This window comes from Dasypus novemcinctus, chromosome 27 (genome assembly GCF_030445035.2).
Source record: "Dasypus novemcinctus isolate mDasNov1 chromosome 27, mDasNov1.1.hap2, whole genome shotgun sequence".
Classification (NCBI taxonomy): domain Eukaryota; kingdom Metazoa; phylum Chordata; class Mammalia; order Cingulata; family Dasypodidae; genus Dasypus; species Dasypus novemcinctus.
In genome coordinates, this window is record NC_080699.1 from 32,687,355 (window position 1) to 32,707,506 (window position 20,152).

At 37.3% G+C, this 20,152-nt stretch overlaps 1 pseudogene; it reads right to left on the reverse strand.

Annotated features, from left to right (window-relative positions):
• Window positions 1–4,513: 4,513 nt before the first annotated feature.
• On the reverse strand, window positions 4,514–5,424 carry LOC139437732 (olfactory receptor 8B8-like; annotated as a pseudogene).
• Window positions 5,425–20,152: the final 14,728 nt, after the last annotated feature.

Below are 20,152 nucleotides of genomic sequence, written 5' to 3' on the forward strand. Positions count from 1 at the left end.
TATCATTATGATTAGAGAACACAGTAATTTTGTGTGTGTGTGTGTGTGTTATTTATTTATTTATTTTATTGACTTTGTAATAATATTACATTAAAAATATATATATATATATGAGGTCCCATTCAACCCCACCACCCCCACCCCACCTCTCCCCCCGCCAGCAACACTCATTCCCATCATCATGACACATCCATTGCATTTGTAAGTACATCTTTGGGCACCTCTGCACCTCATGGTCAATGGTCCACATCATGGCCCATACTCTCCCCCATTCCATCCAGTGGGCCCTGTGAGGATTTACAATGTCCGGTGATTGCCCCTGAAGCACCATCCAGGGCAGCTCCATGTCCCAAAGACGCTTCCACCTCTCATCTCTTCCTGCCTTTCCCCATACCCATCAGCCACCATGTCCAGAGAACACAGTAATTTTTTCCATTGTTACCACCTTTTATCATCCTATGTAGACTGACTTATTTTGCTTATAGTAAGGCAAGAGGCATGAGGGCAGGGATTTAGGTTTGTTTTATTTATTGTATCTTTATTGCCTAGAACATTGCAAGAAATAATAATAAATACTTTCTATATGAATGAATAAATGAGTGAGTAAATTATTCTGCTCCCTTCTGATTAACTGTTGCTTTGGAGAAATTTCTGTCATTTTGTCATTCCTTTCAAAGAGATCTGACTTCTCTCTGCACATTTAGGTTATTTTATTGGTCTTTCCTTTTGTATAGTATCAATAAAATGTCTAGGAATGGACTTTAATTTTGCTTTCCCCACTTCATCCAGGTTGTGCTTCCTGCATCTCTATATTATATCCCCAACCCCTGTACCTTTTGGACTTCTTACCTATTAATCTCCCCTCATAAGTCTGTATTGGCAGATTCATATCATGCATTGGTCCTGGAAAATGCTCAGTAATTATCTCTTCAAATAATTTCTATCAGGTTCTCTATTTTCTTCTTGTAGGACTCCAGTTAAACAATTATGAGATCTATCCATCCCAACTCAGCAATCCTTAACCTCTTCCATAGTTTCTATCTTCCAGTGTTTCTGAGCTGCAGTCTAGGCAATTTCTTTTAATTCTTCTAATCTGTGTTGTATCTGAATTGAGTTTATTTTTTATTCCAGCAATTATATTTCTATAAGCTCTACTTTGAATTTCTGTGTAGTATCACAGAAATGTAGTATCTTGCCCATTTTTGTGACTTTATCTGCTAGTTCTTTAATCATTTCATGAATTATACTTATTATATATTTAATAATTCTAATATCTAAAATCCTTGAAAGTCTAAAACTTTAATTTGTTGTTTCTGATAAGTCTCTAGTCATTGTTCTCTTCCCCCTTCTGCATTTGATGAGCTTTGATTATGAAATTATATTCAGCTTTTCTTAAGGTTTGGAAAACCCCAGAGCCTAAACTGAGGATCTGATGACATGTTTCTTCAGTGAGTATTTGTATTTTATTTTTCAAAATGCCAGGGACATTACCACTTTGGGGCTCCTGCTTTCTCATTTTAGCTTCCAAGATTTAATTTGGGAAACCCAGATTTATGTCCCTGACTTAGTTCCTGGCCTGCTTGACTGATACAATCCTCTGCCCTCACATAAGCCCCTACATGGGTATTCAGATCGTTGCCCCAGTTTCAGTGATTTTTAAAAGCATGTCTAGCTTCTTTCATTCCTTATCTTTCCTTCTTCCCTTCCTTTTTCTTTCTTATTGTCCTTGGCAATTTCCCATAAATCCCGTGCACAAAACAATTTAAGAAAATTACACTTTCGTTGTTATGTTTTGAAGATACCAGAGTATTTCATTCATCATACAGCAGGAAGTGAAATTCGATGTATTTTATTTGTTATTGTTGCATATTTCATTGTTTCAAGTTTTTCATTTTTGGCTTAAAAATGCTTTTCCTTTGATTTCTCCTTCTGCCTGAGATTATATGAAAATTCAGATATATATTCACTAGATCTTTTATGGATAAAGTTTTGTTTTCAATTTAAATCTTAATCTACATGATCTTTATTTCATATCTGGAATATAATGACCTAGCTATATATATATATTTCTAAATAGCAAATATACCACTCTAGTACTATTTATTAAATGATGTATCATTTCCTTCTTGAATAGCCATCTTTTCATTATTGTGTTCTAAAAGATTATAGGTATGTGGGATTATTTCCTGGCTTTCTATGTTTTACCAATGATCTGTTTATTATTCTAATACATTTTGAATAAGTAAGCTATGCATATTTCTATACTTGCTCTCTTCTCACTCCCTAATCAATTGCAATCAACTTTCTGCTTCCACCACATCCATGAAACTTCTCTTGTTAACTTTATGGATTCCCAATACAAAGGGTAAAATCTGGTGTTTATCTTACCTAACCACTCTCCAATATTTAGCCCTACATTTTTACTTTTCAATGAATTAGTTTATTAACTTTTCTGATACCACAGCATCTGCTTTTAAGTAGAATGTGCCAGTTTCCACACATACTCTTCTCCAGGTATTGCTGTAGAATCACAGAACGCTATTGTGGACAGCTCCAACTCACCAGTCATTCCAACAATAATGTCATAATCTTAGGAAAATCTTTTGAAATGTACATTCATGAAGCCTGTTCATAGATATGATGTGACTGAGAATATCTGAGATGGATACAGGGACTCATCATTTTAAACATTTCCTGGATGGTTCTAATTCATAGCCTGGTTGTTAATAATTGATGCAGCCCAGCTCTATTATTCTATGAATGAAGAAATTAAGACAGTTATCACAAGATTTAAAAAAAGTATTGAACACTGGACATAATCCATCCAAACTTGTTATTTTGAAAGTTATTAACCTGAGGTCCAGAATGGGAAATGATACTGCTATATAGTGGCAAATCCAGAACTGTACTCCATTTACTATAGCTTAAACCTGAAGCAAGTGTATTATAATGTTCATAAAAAATTCTTTGAAATAAATACCATTCTAATTTTAGAGATGAAGAAACTGAGATCTGGAAGGCTTAAGTAGATTTTTTCAAAGTCTTACTTTTAGAAAATGACAGAGCTGAAAGTCAAACCCAGGTAGGTTTAACATCACTGACCATGAACTTCCCCACAGCTCTCTTGCTTTTGGAAGTCTGCCCCACTCATGTACAGAGATAACAACCTGGACAAAATGAAATAAAGCTTTATTTTCCATTATTGTGCTTTAAGGGTGGCTGGGAAAAGAGTCCTGATGAAAATAAATTACTTAAAAATTTATATTAGAAGGGTGAAGTGGTATAAGTCTTTGAGAAACTCTTCTATCCAAACATTGCCTCTTTATCACTCAAAATATAACATAGTAATATTTTCATTCATTCATTGCACCAAATATTTATTGACCCCTACTAAAAGCCAGCTGTTATGCTAAGTAATGGCAGTTTAATAGTGAATAAGACATATGCGGGAGTTGCCCTACAGCTAATTAATCAGGCAACTACAAAAAATGACAAAATTGCAATTTTTTTACCATTAGTTTATTTCAGGCCAATTGCTATACTCTAGATAATACAAAATAGGATCATCTTAATGTTGCCAAGTAGATTAGGCAGGATTGATATCTGAAGTGTTAATAGATAAGAAAAAAAGTGATAGGAACAAGTAATAACAGTGTTCTAGGAAAAGAAAAGCAAGTATAATAAAATCCTGGAGTAAGCAGCATTGTTCAATGAGCAAAATATGTATTCAAAGAAGATTAAGCAAGAGAAAACACAGATAAATCCCACACATACGCCATAATATTCTCAAGTGATTCCTTTGACATTTTTGAAAAACCAAGGCAGATAAATCTGTTAGTCTTTGTTACGCAACACACTCCTTAGTAAAAAGTGATCATTTTCCTGCAAATGAGTTTTTTTTAATAATTTTAAAAATAATTTCAGTAAGTAGAATCACATTGAAATTGTTAATATTTATTTAGTGCTTGCTCTAAGCCAGGGAATTAGGGACAGTACTAGCTGCAAAAGATGCATGGTGAACAAGATATACTTTCTGCCCATATTCTGGTGGGGGAGATAATGAGAGAGAAAAGGAATTTCAACACAGTGGGGTAGGTACAATAGAGTAAGCACAGAATGTTGTGAGAATATACCTGAACATCATCTGACCTGATCTGTCAAGGAAAGACTTCCCAGAGCTTCTTGGTAGCTTGACTCCTGAAGGATGGCAGATTGATCTAGGCAAAGGAAGTGCATATGGGAGGGTTTTCCAGCAGAGGGCACAGCTGTGAAAAAATGTCTACTAGGGCCTTTTGGCCCTAATACTTTCATTCACATTAAATTATTCTTCCTAAGAATCCTGATGATATTATGTCCCTGTTGTTCACAGCTTAACCCTGGACTTCTGATTCTAAGTCTGATGCTGATTCCATTATACCTCACTTCTTTCTGTATAAAGGAACTCTGTAAGGGAGAAATAAAACAATAAAAAGAGAGAACTGCATTCTCTTAACATAATTAATACTGATCCAAGTTACGAAAATGTTTTTCTGCTAAAACTTTTCTTCAGAACAAATTTAACCTCTTCGTTCCTGAAGCTGTAGATCAGAGGATGGAGCATGGGTACCACAATGGTGTATAACATGGTGGACACTTTCTACTGGTCCATGGACAAAACAGAAGAAGGTGAAGGTACATGAATTCCCCTGGCCTAAAGAAAAGAGAAACAACAACAATATGTGAACGACAAGTGCTGAAGTCTCCTCCTTTCAGTGGAGCGAATACGGAGGATGCCAGAAAGGATGAAAGCGTAAGAGACAATGATGGGGAGGCTGGGCATTGCAACATCAAAGCCCACAACCATGAAAACCACCAGTTCATTGATGTGCGTGCTGGTGCAGGAGAGTTCCAGGAGGGGGAGGATGTCACACATGTAGTGGTTGATGGTGTTGGCATCACAGAAGGTCAACCTCAGCATGCATCCTATATGAGCCCAAGCACCAGTAAATGCCCCCACATACACAATCCCAGTCAGCAAAGAACAGACCTGAAGGGACATGGTGACCGTGTACAACAGGGGCTTACAGATGGCCATATAGCAATCATAGGCCATTACTGTCAGCACATAGCATTCTGCACAGACAAAGAAGCCAAGTCATGCATCCTGCATAGGAGATAATGTTTATATTTGACACAAAGTTTACCAACAGTTTTGGGGTGATGAAAGAAGAGTAACAGAGGTCAATACATGATAAATTAAAGAGTAAATAGTACATAAGAGTGTGGAGGTAAGAGGTCAGTCTAATTAGAGTGGCCAGGTCAAGGTTGCCTGCCACAATGACAATATATTCCTAGAAAGAGGGAGAAGGGGACCTTGATCTCTGAATATTCTGTTAAACCCTTGAGGATAAACTCTGTCACTAATGAACTGTTTCCAATTTCCATTCTCTCCCAATGGAATCTGTGAAGACAGGATAGTATTGTCATATTTGATGTGGAACCCAGTTTTTCCATGCCAGACCATACCCAATTCCTCCTTGGAGCTAAGAAGCCCAGAGATTTAGCTGGGAACACTACTACAGAGAGCTGAATCAGGCTCTGCTTGGACAAGGAGGTCAGGCGCATGGGAGACATCAGCAAGGTATCAGCTAATAATGAAAAGACGTACCAAAGGGGCAAGATGTATAGGAATTTAACATTTTTTCTCTGCCTCAGCTTGCCATTAATGCAGTTTCTTTCTTTCCTAACTCCAGTTTATGTTCACTAAACTTCACTCACCATGCTTCAGCTATGCCATACTGGCTACCAATCCAGACTGGATGCTGCATAGAGTGGAGACTATGAATACTCAGTCCATTGTAGCATTATATGGAAACAGAATCTCACAGAAGGATATAAAGCAAGAAAGCTATTCAGTCAAGAATGGAACTTGGATCTTCTTCATAGGAAGTGCAAAGGGAATGGAGGCATTGCAATCCCAGTAGCACTTTTAACCTCTACTTTCTTCCCACACAGATCCTTCAATATTCCACACTTCAGGATCAGAACTGGATTTTGAAGGGTATGAAAACACATAGTATTCAATGCTCACCTGTCTTCCATCTAGAGGTATCAGAACTGTCATGGTTTATTCCACCCCACCACTATTTTCCAAAGAGAAATAACTATTGCTATTTGAGGTATTATTCCTGAATTAAAATCTCTACTCTTCGTTTTGCATGGAGAGGATGAGGATATTGGTAAATCTTAATCTTTGAATTTCTCTGAGAGTCAGACAGATAAAGATCATTATATTTATTTATGATTTTTCCCAGAGGTAATCATTAAACTGTAAAATAGAATCCAAATATTACACTTTGTTTTCAAGGCAGTAACAGGAGACATGATATACGTTATCTATTTTTTCCCTTCTTTATTTTCTTTTAAATGTTACATTAGTTCCCCAGCAGAACACCAGTAAGTCCACTCTAACCCATACTCTATTCCTCCATCCTGTGGACCCTGGGATGGTTAAGTTCAGTTCCCCTCTACATCAAGGGGGGGCTTAGATTCCACATGGATGATGGATGTGATTCTCCTGCTTACAGCCGTAGGCACTCTTGGCTCCCTGGTGTGATGGTTGATCTTCTTCACCTCCCTATTAGCCGGCCAGGGTAAGTCCAATAAACCAGAGGGTAGGAGTTGCAAGTCTGCTGAGGCTCAGGGCCTAGCTGTCACATGGACAGTCCAGAGATTCAGGTCTCCAGAGTATACATCAACCAAAACACCAACCACAGGTCCAGTAAAAGTAACAAAAGAGGCATGTGTAGAAAGGTCATATCTGAGTCCAACTTCATCACACTCAGGAACACAAAGTAGGGCCAACTGACATGCCCCTAAACACCAGAGCCACCTGCCATGACCATAGAACCTGTGGGTCTCCGTAGGCCTCAGGAGAACCAGTACCTGGGTTTCTATCTACTTTGGCTGTCTCTGGTATCCTGCTGAGGCATGCATAAGCATTACCCCTCTGATGACCACCTGACTCATAGCCATATAAACTCATTTGTCCTTTCCATTTCCCCCTTTTACCGAAGGACAAAAAGCAGTTTTTAATACCTGATATTACATGTAGGCTGAGGTATTCTGCTGATCTGAGTTGACTCTTTTATTCAAGGTCTTTTTCTAGTTGTATCACCAGCTGGTGCTTGGTAGTAATCCCTTGGCACCAGGGAGGCTCATCCCCAGGAATCATGTCCCATGCTGGGGGGAAGGTAATGAATTTACATGCTGAGTTTGGCTTAAACCACATTTGAGCAACATGAAGGCCCTCAGGAGATAACTTAGGCACCATGCAGCTCTAGGCCTAGTTCATATTTCAGGCACACAGGCTTATAATTGTAGCCATCAGTATCATTGTTGGTCCATCCATCTTTATTGGTCTTTGCCATTACACTTGAGGGATTGTTGCTGTTCCATTGGGGAATGTGATAGCGTTCCCCTGGCTAGGAACTCAGCGCTCTCTCATTGACGTTTTTAACTGAAACTACTATGAAAATATCCAAACATTTTTATGTACCCTGTGTACATGCCCTGGAGAACTCCCTCCCAAACATGTGCCCCCTATCAATAACACTCTACACCAGTGTTCCTCCCTGCCATAATTCAACCTCTCCATAGTCCAAAACCTCTTTAAAAAGGAAGCCTAATATATTGCCAGGTTCCATTAATAGTAAAATGGAATATAGTCATGGGTTTAAAGGTTAGATATAGAATACATAGTAATTTTAAAAAATTAAATAAAGGAAAAATAAATTGGGATATCAAAAAATGAAAAAGCTTTGTTTTTGACATTTTGCCTTTCATCACTGCTATAGGTATTGCCCTGTATATACAGTGGCAAGGCAATTTCTTCCATTTCTTCCTCATTGTCTACATTATATCCTTTCTTTTTTTCCTCTAATTATTAAGTTTGTCTTCACATAAATTTTACATCACAGTAATTCACATATACAATATATGGTACTCTCACATATCCAACATCAAACCCTTTGTTCCCTTCCCCAGCAATGATCTTTTTACATGTTCATATTATATTTGCTGCAGCTGATGTACAGATACAGAAATAATAGCTTTCAAACATGGTTCCATTTGAGTTTACATTATGGTTTATATTTTTGACTATACAATTTTCTGAATTTTTAGTTATCTTATGTTTTACATTATGGTTTGCATTTTAGCTTATAGACTTTTATACATTTTTGGTGTAATTTAACATGTCCTATATCCATCATTGTGTGATCTTGTGGAACACTTCTATTGCCCCACAGTTACACTGATTCTATCTATTCAACACCTCTTCACCACCACCCCCCGCTCAGGGCCCACCAGGACAATCAATCTTCATTACTTGAAGGACCATATTTGGAGATACTTGCAACAATGTTGAGCGCTTGACTGCCCTAACCCATTGGGAGCCACCAATTCTCTTGAGAGATACAATTCCCTCTGAGAACATCAGTCCTCCCCAGGATGTACGTATACCTTCACTCTCATTTTATGGGTCTCCACCCAATGATATAACCCACTATGACAAAATGAGCACTCACACACTTCCTGGAAGCTTGCCCTGTGTCAGATGGCCCCCTTAAACATCTTAAACAGATAACCTTCCCTATTATATTTTCTAAAGAATTTTCTCTATAATTTCAACCACATACCTGACAATCTCCTATGTTCAAATGCTTCCCCCACTCTCTCCCCAATTTCTTGCGCCATGTGATGCATTCTCCCATCCCTAGCCCCCTGAAGCCCACAAAGCCCCACCCAAAGGTATCCCTATGCCCCCACTTTATCCCTTCCCTGTACATATACTTATTCCAGCTTATCATAGATTTCACCCATGTAGGTGTCACCTTGCAACCTTCCTCTACTTCCCAACTTCCTTTAAGTTTATCTTCCAGTCTTTAGCTCTCTGACACAGCTTGGTTTACTTACTTCATATCAGAGAGGTCATGTAGTATTTGTCCTTCAATGCCTGGCTTGCTTCACTCAACATAATGTTCTCAAGATTCATCCATGCTATCACATATGTTTGTACTGTATTTGTTCTTATAACTGAGTAGGATTTCATTATATGTATATTCCACATTTTATTTATCTATTCATCTGTTGATGGGCATTTGGGTTGATTCCAACTTTTGGCAAAAGTGAGTAATGCTGCTATGAACAATGGTGTGCCTATATAGGTTTGTGTCCTTATTTTCAGTTCTTCTGGGTAAATAACCAGCAGTGGAATTGCTGCGTCATATGGCAAATCTATAGTCAGTTTTTTAAGAAACCACCAAACTGTACTCCAGAATGGCTGGATCCTTTTGCATTCCCACCAGCAATGGATGAGTGTTCCCATTCCTCCACATCCTGTCCAACAATTGTATTCTTCTGATTTTTTGATAGCTGCCAGTCTTATGGGAGCAAGATGGTATCTCATTGTTGTTTTGATTTGCATTTCCCTAATAGCTAGTGATTTTGAGCATATTTTCATGTGTTTTTTAGCCATGTGTATATCTTCTTCAGAGAGGTGTCTGTTCAAACCTTTTTCCTGTTTTGTAAATTGGCTGTTAGTCTTTTTATTTTTGAGATATAGGAGTTCTTTATATATGCATGATATAAGTCCCCTATCAGATATATGGTTACCAAATATTTTCTCCCATTGTGTAGGCTCTCTTTTCACTTTCTTCACAAACTTCTTTGAGGTGCAGAAGGCTTTAATTTTGAGGAAGTCCCATTTATCTATTTGTTCTTTTGTTGCTTGTGCTTTTGGTATGAAGTTCATTAAGCCATTTACTATTACAAGGTCCTGTAGATGCTTCCCTACATTGCTTTCCAAGGTCTTTATGGTCATGGCTCTTACATTTAGGTATTTGATCCATCTTGAGTTGGTTTTTGTATAAGGTATGAGTTTATAATCCTCTTTCATTCTTTTACATATGGATATCCAGTTCTCCAGGAACCATTTGTTGAAGAGGCCGTTCTCTCCAGTTGAGAGTGTTTGGTGGCCTTGTCGAATAGTGTATGGCTGTATATATGAGGATCTATATCAGAACTCTCAATTTGGTTCCATTGGTCAGTGTGTCTATCCTTGTGTCAATACCATGCCATTTTCACTACTGTAGCTTTGTAGTATGTTTTGAAGTCAGGTAGTGCAATTCCTCCAATTTCATTTTTCTTTTTCACTATGTGTTTGGCTGTTTGGGGTCTCTTTCCTTTCCAAATAAATTTCATAGTTAGTTTCTCTAGTTCATTAAAGAATGCTGTGTTTTTATTGGGATTGCATTGAATCTGTAGATCAGTTTTGGTAGGATAGACATCTTAATAATATTTATTCTTCCTATCCAGGAACAGGGAATATTCTTCCATTTATTTAGGTCTTTGTTTTCCTTGAAAAGTGTTGTGTAGTTTTCTGTGTATAAGTCTTTTATATCTTTAGTTAAATTTATTCCTAGATATTTGATTTTTTTTTACTATTGTAAATGGTATTTGATTCCTGATTTCCTCCTCAGATTGCTCATTATTGGTGTATAGAAATGCTACTGATTTTTGCACATTTGATCTTGTAACCTGTGACTTTACTGAACACATTTATAAGTTCTAGAAGCTTTGTTGTAGAATTCTCAGGGTTATCAATGTATAGGATCATATCACTGCAAACAGTGAAATTCTGACTTCTTCCTTTCCTTCGGATGCCTTTTATGTCTGGTTCTTGCTGCAGTGCTCGAGCAAGTATACTTCTAAGACAATGTTAAATAGAAGGGGTGATAGTGGGCATCCTTGTCTTGTTTCTGATCTTAGAGGGAAAGATTTTAGTATTTCACCATTGTAAATGATGTAAGCTGTGGGTTTTTCACATATACTCTTTATCATGTTCAGAAAGTTTCCTTCTATTCCAATCTTTTGCAGTGTTTTTATCAAGAAAGTGTGCTGTATTTTGTCAAATGCTTTTTCTGCATCTATAGATATGATTATGTGATTTTTTTCCTTCAATCTGTTTATATGGTGTATTACATTAATTGATTTTCTTATGTTGAACCATCCTTGCATACCAGGAATGAATCCCACTTGGTAACAGTGTATAATTTGTTTTAATGTGTTGTTGAATATGATTTGCAAGTATTTTGTTGAGGATTTTCACATCTAGGTTCATTAGAGTGACTGGTCTGTAATTTTCTGTCTTGTGTATCTTTCTCGTGGTGTCTTTGTTCAGCTTTGGTACTAGGGTAATGTTGGCATCATAGAACGAGTTAGGCAATGTTCCTTCTGTTTGATTTTTTGAAAGAGTTTCAGCAAGATTGGCATTATTTCTTTCTGGAATGTTTGTAGAATTCACCTGTGAAGCCATCTGGCCCAGGGCTCTTCTTAGTTGGGAGGTTTTTAATGACTAATTCTATCGCTTTACTTGTGATTGGTTTGTGGAGATCAGTTTTGTCTTTTGTCAATGTAGGCTGCTTATATGTTTCTAGGAATTTGTCCATTTCCTCTAAATTGTCCTTCTAGTTGGAATATAGTTTTTCAAAGTATCCTCTTAGGATATTCTATTTCTGTGGGGTCAGTGGTGATATGTCCTTTCCCATTTCTTATTTTGTTTATTTGCCTCTTCTCTCTTTTTTCTTTGTTAGTCTAGCTAAGAGCTTGTTAATTTTATTGAAGTTCTCAAAGAACCAGCTCTTGGTTTTGTTTATTTTTTCAAGTGCTTTCTTATTTTCTATTTCATTTAGTTCTGCTCTGATCTTTTTTATTTCTTTCTTTTTTCTTCCTTTGGGGTTAGTTTGTTGTGTTTTTACTAATTCCTCCAAGTAGGCAGTTAGTTCTTCAATTTTAGCTTTTTCTTATTTTTTGATGTATGAATTTTTGGCTATAAATTTCCCTCTGCTTTTGTACTGCTTTTCTGCATCCCAAAAGTTTGGATATATTGTGTAATCATTTTCATTAGTTTCAAGGTAGTTATTGATTTCTTTTGAGATTTCCTCTTTGACCCACTGTTTTTCTAAGAGTGTGCTGTTTATCTTCCTAATCTTGGTGCCAAATCTGGGTCTCTGGCCCTTGCAGAATTCCAGCTTCATTCCACTGTGGTCAGAGAAATTATTTTGTATGATTTCAATCTTTCTGAATTCACTGAGACTTTTTCTGTGGCCTAGCATGTGGTCTATGTTGGAGAATGATCCATGTGCACTTGAGAAAAATGTATATCCTGCTTATTTGGGTGTAATGTTCTATATATGTCTATTAAGTCCAGCTCGTCTAATATATTCTTCAAAGTCTTTGTTTCTTTATTGATTCTCTTTTGAGATGCTCTGTCCAAATTGATAGTGGTGAATTAAAGTCCCCCACTATATTTGTAGAGGCATCTATTCCTTCACTTAGTTTTTCCAGTGTTGGCCTCATGTAATTATGGTCAAGGCACCCTTGTTAGGAGCATAAATGTTTATAATTGTTCTTTCTTCTTGAAAGATTATCCCTTTCACTAATATGTAGTGTCCATCTTTGTCTCTCGCTATTGTTTTGCATTTAAAGTCTATATTGTCTGATATTAATATAGCTACCCCTGCCCTTTTTTGGTTATTGTTCGCCTGTAAGAATGTTTTCCAGCCATTCACTTTCAACCCTCCTGAATCCCTGGGTCTAAGATGTGTTTCTTGTAGACAGCATATAGATGGGTCATATTTCCATACCCAGTCTTCCAGTCTGAATCTCTTGACAGGTGAGTTTAATCCATTGACATTGAGTGTTATTACTCTCAAGGAATTCCTTATATTAGCCATATTTTCTTTGGATTTCTGTTTGTCAGATTTTGTTTGATTTTCTTCTTCTGTTTTTGTCTTTTTAGTTGCTCTTACACTCTCCTCCAACTCTGTCTCTCTTGTTTTTTTCTTTCTTCCTGCAGAACTCCCTTTAGTATTTCTTGAAGGGAAGGATTCTTATTGGTATACTCTCTTAGTTTCTGTTTATCTGTGAATATTTTGAACTCTCCATCATTTTTTAATGCTAACTTTGCTGGACAGAGTATTCTTAGTTGGAAAATTTTTTTCTATTAGTACCTTGACTATGTTATACCACTGCCTTCTTGCCTCCATGTTTCAGATGAGAGATCAGCACTTAATCTTATGGAACCTCCTTTGTATGTGATGGTTCTCTTTTCTCTTGCTGCTTTGAGTATTTTCTCTTTGTCCTGAGCATTGGATAATTTGACAAGTATATGTCTTGGGGTGGACCTGTTGGGATTTAAGCTATTTGAGATGTGTTGTGCTTCCTGGACATGTACACCCATCTCCCTCAATAGGCTTGGGAAATTTTTAGCCATTATTTCCTCCAACACCTCTTCTGTCCCTTTCCCTTCTCTTCTCCTTCTGGGATGCCTATAATGCATATGTTTGTACATTTTGCATTGTCATTCAGGTCCCTAAGTCCCTGCTGGATTTTTTTCTATCTTCTTATCGACCAGTTCTACTGTTTGATTTCAGATGTACTGTCTTCCACATCACTAATTCTCTCCTCTGCCTCTTCGAGTCTGCTGGTATTTGGTGAGAGTATATTTTTGATTTCTTGCATTGTGCTGTTCGTCACCATCATACCCGTTATCTTTTTGTGTATGATTGCAATTTCTTCTGTATTCTCTCCAAGTGTTTTCTTCATATTCTTAATCTCTTCCTTCACTTCATCAAATTGGTCCCTAATATATGTTTTGAGAGCTTTAATTACTCATTCAATGTTCTGCTCCTCTTCCTGGTTTTTAGTTTGTTCATTGGATTGGGGCATGTTTTCCTGATTATTGGTTTGGTTTGTAGTTTTTTGTTGCTGTCTGGTCATTTTATTTTGACAGGCTTAATCAGTTGCTTAGCTTCTTTCTCTAGTTTGGGGTTTAAGTAGTTGTTGTTTTTGCATGTGTGTTAAGTCTTCTCTTTGTCACTTTTTTCTTCTTATTCTATTTCCTTGTTGTTGGCTAAGTTCACTTGAAGGAAAATATTAGGGCCAATACTACTATAGTAGTATTGATAGTAAATATTAACAGAAGAACCATGTGAGATCTAAGAGAATGGATATTAGACTCATGTAAGGTATATAGAGTTATAAGAGAAAAAAAAGTAGAGTACATATAATAAGACAGTAAACTGAATATGGGGAGGAATGTAGTTTGAATTAAAAGGCCAGTGTGTTCAGGAGAGAGGGAAAGAGAAAAGAAAGGACAATAATATAAAGAGTGAATATAAGACAGAAAACAGAACAAAGTTATTAGAAATAAAAATTCAGAAAAATAGGGGGGCAAACAAAGAGAGGTGCAATGTAAGAGAAACAATCAATGAAGGAGGATAGAAAGATGTAGAGGAAAGGGGATGGTGTTGGTGGCCAAAATCAATACACATAGAAAAGAGGAAATGGAGGATGAGGAAATAAAGCAAATGTGAAGTGCTCCCTGAAGCACCTAATATAAAAAGAATAAAAAAGAAGAGAAAGAAAGAAAAGGGGGAAAGGGGGACAAAAGGAAGGGGGGAAGCAAGCAAGGAAAAGAAAAAGTGTGAAAAAAAGAAAGAAAAAATGGCCTTGGTGGGATAAAGAGGAAGGAAAAACAAGAATACAAACCAACAAAATACCAGACAAAGTTTCAAGCAAGGAATCCTCTTCACTGTTAAATAAAACACTCAGGGATCTGATATTCCCCCTTTCTCTCTTCCTCACTTCTCTCTCTCCTAGGGCAGCAGGAAAGCTGCCTGAGTGGTCTGGAAGGAGATTTAAGTAGGCCCTTTTTGAACCAGCTCCACACTGAAAACAGACTCTTAATTTCCAGAGAGAAAGAGCACCCATACCTCACCAGGAACCCCAAGTATGCTATTGGAAGCTTGGAAAGCACCTCCTGCAGTCCCTCTCCTTTAGGTATGCTACGAGAGGGCTAGTTGATTTTCTGACTCCACGATCTCCTAGACCAAGTTTCCTGTCCCAGGGTATTTAGGTGCATAGGCTTTATCAGCAGATTTGCCACTCCTTTCTTCCTAGGCTCTCCCCAGGCCAGCTGGTATGCTCCTCGAAGTGAAAAAAAAAAGAAATAAGTATGTGTGTGTGGGGTGGGGAACACCAGAAAATCGAACCTGTATTAGCCAGGTCCCCCTGTTGCACCCCCTACCGAATCCCTCCCACCCATGGAGTCAGTCCAAAACCAGAGGGCTAGGGCAATCCCAGAATTCCGCTAGTGTTGGACTTGGAAAGGGAAGTCTGGGACACTGCAGACCCAGGGTAGGTCCATGGAACACGGGCTACGGAGACTTAGGGGACATGGACCTGGGGACCATGCATCCAGGGACCATGGGGCCCAGGAACACTGCCACACAACTGATGGTTCTCAGGAACACCGCGGCCACCAGCCCCAGGGGGAAGGATCCCGCCAGCCCACAGCTCCCAACCTCTGTACTTGTAAGCCGCAATTCTACCTTTAGCAAGCACCACCTCCGTCACTGTCTCTCCAAATCAATGTCTATATACCTTCCATCCTGCAAGCCCCCAAGACAGCCTGCTTCAGCAAGACTCCAACCCCACTCAGCTGCATCTTTTCAGGAGAGACCGTAAGGTGCACTCACTCAGACGCCATCTTGTCCCACCTCTCTCAGTTATGTATTTTTGATCTTCAAGGTCTCAGCGCCTTGGTGTAGGATCTTCCACTGGAGCTCGTCTAGAATTCAAATCCTTTACAAAAGATAGCATTATAAAATTATTTATACATAGATGAAGATGGTTTTATCTTGGTGCCTTTGAACGCTAAATATTCTACTCAAAATTTCACATCAGGGACTGCACATTCCCTAAGAACAAGAGATAAATATCTCTTTTCTTTTTTCCTCTTTTTTTCTCTTTTCTTTCTCCTAGTGCTGGTTTGACTTATAGCTACACACTCTAACACATAGCAAATGACTTATTTGAAATACTTCTCAAAAGCATATCACATGTACATGCACACCTCCGACATATATTTAATATTAATTTATGTCACAGTATATGCATGATATCTTCTTACCAACATTTTTCCTAATCTACTGTCAGTCTATTAATTTGCTTAAGGTATCTTAAAATGTAGAATATGTCTTTCATTTCCATGTATCAACACAAGTATATGTCTACTTTTATTTCCACATATCAACATGTCATCAGCTCCAGTTTTATTGCCTTAATTTGAGAGACCATTGTCTTTTACTAAATTACTACAAAGGTCTCCAAATTAACTCCCTGCTTCATCCATTGTCCACTACAGTCTAGTTCCAACCCATCAATCACAATATATTTTAATAAAAATTTTAAAGCCCTAAGTGTCATTTTACAAAGAAGAAAAAGAATAAGTTTCACAATGTCCTACAAGATCCAACTAGTCTTGCTCCTTGATCTATCTGTGCCCTCAACTTCTGTGACTCCCCCACTTATTTCATTCTAGCCACTTTAGACTCCTTCCTATTTTTCAAACATTAGGGATTTTGCATTGGCTTTTAGTCCAGCCTAAAATGTTATTTTCCCAGATATCTACTCGGGATGTTATCTTTTAAATGAAGTAGGCTCCATGTGCAAATTATCTTTGTATCCTCAATATATAACATATTTTCTGACATAGGATTTATCTTCTCTTCAGATTGTTTATCCTTCTTGGAATGAAGCAACATAACTGGAATGGGGCTGCTATGAGGCTGTTCCTTAAAATTCAAGTATGAGGAGCTGATGTGGCTCAGAGGTTGAGTGCCAGCTTCCTAAATATGGGATCCTGGGTTCAATCACTGGCCTCGTACCTCAAAAAAAATTCAAGTATAATTGGGGTTGACTGTAGCATATTCTATTTGAAGAGTTTGTTTTAAAGCTACTTTTTAATTATTTTGATTTAAAATTGAAACTCTATGGACATAAAACTGGTTGGTTAATGGATGAGTATAACACATCTGTTGAATCATTCTCTACGAAGGAGACATCCTGATATACCAATGTTTTCTTACATGACACTCTACAGCAGAAGGAGGAGGAAAAAAGGAGATAAGTACACTTGGCTTTGTTTTTTATATCCTGTTCAATTTCCTCTTCATTTTGATGAAGCCGCTTGTAACTTTGTGCATCTCAGGAAGTTAGTTTAAAAAAAAAATAGGTTCTAAATGAAATTATGGAGAACTCGAAATTCAGTCAATTGGTAAAAACCAGCAAAGTGTTACAATGAAGTTTAAGTAAAAATTAAAATCCAAAAGTCATCCTTCTTATTTATTTGATGTAAAGTAGCTTCTAAGGTTTTTACTAAAGCTTATCTATTTCAGTGAATTATTATCGATTTTAAGAAAAAAATTAAAATATGATTAGTCTGAGAATTTATTTAAAGAACCCAAATGAAGTGACTGCACAAAGAAAAAATAATCTGAAATGACTAAATTCAGAAGCCACCGTCTTTAACATCAAGTACACTGTCATCACACACTAGACTCCTATGACTTGCTCCCACCACTAGGGAGTACTATACCTATAGCTCAGAACCATGAATTTATTTAAATGATATTAATGAGCAACTATGTGGTACTAGAAACTGAGGATATAACAGTTACCAAAGCAATGTTCTTGCATTAAAGATCTTAGGCCTTATACTTTAGTAGGGAATAGAGATATTTTCTTTGTAGAGATTCCCAGGACATTTTCCACTTGGGAGACTGACACTTCAATTAAATACCTATTCATTGAAGCTCATTTGACTTTAAATATAAAACTAGCTAAGCCATTTAGAGTACAATAGATTGCTTTAAGTTTAGACACCAATTTTATGTTTGAAATGTAAGAATGTCATGTTAATGGGGTTTAGATATATCTGTTACTTATAGCTGGCCATATCAGTTCTCAATGTCTGACAACTCTCCACATGAGTCAGGACTATATTCAGCTACTCCCATAAAAGTCAGTGTGGATATCTCTCCAGGGTAGTTAAGACAACAAGACTTGTACCCACTGAGACTTGCTGTTAGGAGTGAGATTCCTCCCCTGACCATACATGGAATGTCCAGTTTCTTAGACCTCTCAGAATGCTACGTCAACCCCACCCATCATATTCAGCGAGCATGCATTTACCCTACTTAAAATGGTGAGAAGTTGTAAATACTAATTTCACTCTATTTTCTTCTGCATTGCCTAGAAGACAGCAAGAAGGTGGGTGATATTAACACATGGTTTTGTTTCTATGCATACTTTCTGTGCAAAGGCCCACTTGTTTTGAAGGAAAAAAGAATTGGCTTCGTTTCACTTTATTCAAATTGACAAAGACATGTAAACAGTAGTTCCAATGCAATATGCTACATGTTATAGAAGTAAGAACCAATGGGATAGAAACCATTAGAGTCAACCCTCACACAGTCTTAGGGGATGAGAAAATACCTCCAGGAAGAAAGGGCAATTACATAAGAGCATAGGGAAAAGGAGGAGATTTTGGGTCCAGGTATGAGAGAAAGTATGGATCAAGGTTAAAATTACACCAACTAAAAGACCAATGTTCTGAGAGATTTCAACTACGTTTTCATTCTGTGCTATTAAATCCACAATTTTTTATCTGGCATCTAGAATTCTGCCACACTTTACAATTTCTAAATGAGTTTCAATTTCAAATTTCAGTTTTACTAATAAGACAATGACATAAATTCCCCTAACTTGAGCTTTCCTTGGAGACTAGGGAGATGTTTAGAAATGTAGAAGCTAATTAAAAGGCTTTTTTGTTTTGAAAGAGTATCAGAAGACTCTGGTTGGGGTAATTCAAGAGGAATTTAAAACTACCATCAAATCTCTGTCCCTTCAGATTTCACTACTTTGGAGACTTCAATCCAAAGGTTTGACTTAGAATTCTGTCAAAGGAATATTATGTAATCTATCACCTATTTGAAGCTATCAGTGTCATCTTTTCATATTTCTTAATTCTGGTGTCAGTGATGAGTGAGCTCTTGTCCTTGGCCTTTATATTACTTGATGTTATTTTATCATAATCATCTCTAGCAATAACTACAAAAATACTCATTTTTACCACTTTCATAAATTGAAAATTTTACTCCCAATTCATGGCAAATTTCCAGTGTTTTGACCTATTTAATGGAAATTTAAACCTCTGATGACTGCGTTATCAGCATATTCTTGAGTTTTAGTTTGCTAATGGCTACCAATGCAATATACCAGAAATGAGTTCACTTTTACAATGGGGGTTTATTAACTTATGAGGCTGTGAAAGTGTCCAAATTAAGGCATCATCAGAAATACCATCAGGCATGTGGCGGGGCACAAGGGCAACATCTGTTCACCTCTCCACTCTCCTCCAGGTCTCTCTGCTCTCTGTTTCTGGCTCCAGTGGCTCCTCTTGGCTGCTAGGAGTTTTTCTCTCTGACTCTGCAGCTTTTTCCTATGTCAGTGGTTTTTTTATTCCTCTATTTATTAAAGAATCTAGTAAGAGGATTAAAACTCACCCTGGGTCATTCCCTACTGTAATGATCTAATAAGAAAGAAGATCCCTTAACTGGTTCTAATCAAAAGGTCCCATCTACAATAGGTTTACAAGCACAGGAATGGATTAGCTTTAAGAACAGATGTTCTGGGGTCTACCCAGCTTTGAATCAATCACATCCTGATTACAAGAGCCAACTACTAATCCACTCTCCATTTTCCTTAACTGAATCCCCCTGACTCCAGTCTCAGGCCAATCCCATTCTCCAGGATCAATCCTTATCCAGGTAGGTGATATGTAAAATGCTCTAACCCAATATTTTGTGACTCGACATGAACTTACTTCTGAATCACCTCTGAAACTGAACTACAACTGTGATACCTGCTTTCTAATTCAATTATGTTTTATTCCAGTTTTGCTTATTGAAGCACCATCTCATCTCTATCCATAAATGTTTCTATAGAGCTGTCAAAAGTACTTAAAGTTCCTTAAGGAGGTATCAAAAAAAGTAGACAGGGTTAATGAAAAATGATAAGATGTAAAATGAAATAAGAACTATCTACTATATTCTACTCAATTATCTTAAGCACAGAGATACATAATGTACTACAAACAGGCAATAGTGTCAAACATTGGTGTTATTTTCCTTCTCCCTCAGAAACTGGTGCAAATTCTTCATGAGGTATCCACTCCCATATACATGGACCTTTCTCTCAATCTTTG